This window comes from Acanthisitta chloris, unplaced genomic scaffold (assembly GCF_000695815.1).
Source record: "Acanthisitta chloris isolate BGI_N310 unplaced genomic scaffold, ASM69581v1 scaffold8273, whole genome shotgun sequence".
Lineage (NCBI taxonomy): Eukaryota > Metazoa > Chordata > Aves > Passeriformes > Acanthisittidae > Acanthisitta > Acanthisitta chloris.
In genome coordinates this window covers 16,186-18,228 of record NW_008664258.1, presented here as the reverse complement: position 1 = coordinate 18,228, position 2,043 = coordinate 16,186, and positions in this window count along the sequence as shown.

The window sequence follows — 2,043 nt, the reverse complement described above, 5'->3', positions numbered from 1 at the left end:
CACACCATCCTGGGTTTCCTGCAGGAGCCTGACCTGAAGGTCTGTGTTGCCCTCTCTGCTGCCTTGTGTGGTTCGCCCAGCAAAACCACATTCTGTGGCCCTAGATGGGGGGTGTAAAGAAGGAACAGGCACAACAGCTAGTAATGCATGAAAATCAAACATGATATAAAACCTGGATCATTTTAATCACACAGCTTTAAAACCATCCCTCTACTTCAGCAGTGTCATACTGGGGTTAGATGTGGCCAAACTGTCTCATTCACAGCTAAGCTTCTCCTGAAGGCCAATGCAGCTCAGTCTGAGGCACATACAGATCTCTCTGAACTTCTTCCCCCAAGTGGATTTCAGCCCCTGGTCATGTCCCAGACTTTATGGAAACACAGACAGATCCAGCTCATGTCTCTCGTGGTCTAACTGGGTCACAGGGAGCTTTCAAACAGTCTGATGCATCTCCAGAGATGATGGAGAGATGTGTCCTCCAGCATGAGGCTTTTCTTTTGGAAGGAGTTTTCCCATCAACCTTGGTTTCCCAGTGGGAGAAGGCATGGCAAAATACTGCCTACTCCCACCATCACAGCCTGCTGCCTGTCCATCCCCTGCATCCAGGGAGCAGAGGGCTGATCATCTTGGGCACCCTGAGCTACCCCAGACACCCCACTAGCCCCTTATGCTGCTTCAGAAGGCCAACTGCATCCTGGGCTGCATAAAATGCAGCATGGCCAGCACTTTGAGGGAGGTAATTCTGCCCTTCTTTTCTGCTCTCATGAGACCCCACCTGGAGTACTATGTCCAGTTCTGGTGTTCCCAACTCAAGAAGGATGTGGACCTGTTGGAGCAAGTCCAGAGGAGGCCATGAAGATGATCAGATGGTTGGAGCACCTCTCCTATGAAAACAGGCTGAGAGAATTGGGGCTGTTCAGCCTGGAGAAGAGAATGGTCTGGGGAGACCTTATAGCACCTTCCAGTACCTAAAGGGGCTACCAGAAAGACAGGGAAAAACCTTTTCACATGTCATGTTGCCATAGGACAAGGGAAAAACTAAAAGAGGGTTGGTTCAGATCAGCTATAAGGAAGAAATTTTTTATGATGAGGGTGGTGAAACACTGGCACAGGTTGCCCAGAGAGGCAGTGGACGCCCCATCCCTGGAAATCTTCATGGTCAGATTGGATGAGGCACTGAGCAACCTGGTCTTGTGGAAGGTGTCCCTGTGCATTGTATGGGGGTTGAACTCGATGGGCTTTAAAGGTCCCTTCTACCCCAAACTGCTCTATGACTCTATGATTCTTCCTTGGGAGTCCTCAGCACACAGCCTGCCTGTCCTGAAGACAGTAAGGCACTGAAGTCATGCTGTATTGACCTGAAATGGTGCTTCAAAGCACATAGAGAGCAAAGAGTGGAGCCAAGAACTGAGCCTGAGCTCCTTACAGCCTCCCTGCCCTGCATCAGAAATGATGAAACATTTATTGATTGCAATGAAGCATTGTTGCACTGAGAGGACCAAAGCAGGAGTCCACATGGCTAAGTGTTTCAAATCCTTTGCCTAATATTTTTCTAACTACAAAAATGTATGTTTTTTTTCTTGCAGGCAGACATTTGGCAGCAGAGTTAAGTGAACCCTAAGTGCTATTATAACTTAGACCCATCTTTGGGAGCAAAGTGATGCATGAAAAAGAGCTGTCTTTATAAACTCTTAAAAGCACATATGACTCTGCATCCTGCTTTTCCATTGAGACTTACAGACAGCTTCCAGCAGGATCACAGAGTAGCCTGTGGGCAACCTAATATCAACACTGTGTCATCTTGTCTGTTTATTTGGTGAATTAAGATTTTCATACATTAATGCAATAGAGAAATTCAGCAGAAAATTCACTTGGGGGGAAAAAATAGGCCTGAGACTCCAAGGCTGAGGAATTTAAATCAGACTCTCTTTCAATAAATGCAACCCATTAAGAGCCCCTTGAATGTCTATTTGAATATTTCAATTTAAAATGCTAGTTAGAGTAAATAAAATATGCTTCAGTTCTGCAAATTAAATTTATCTT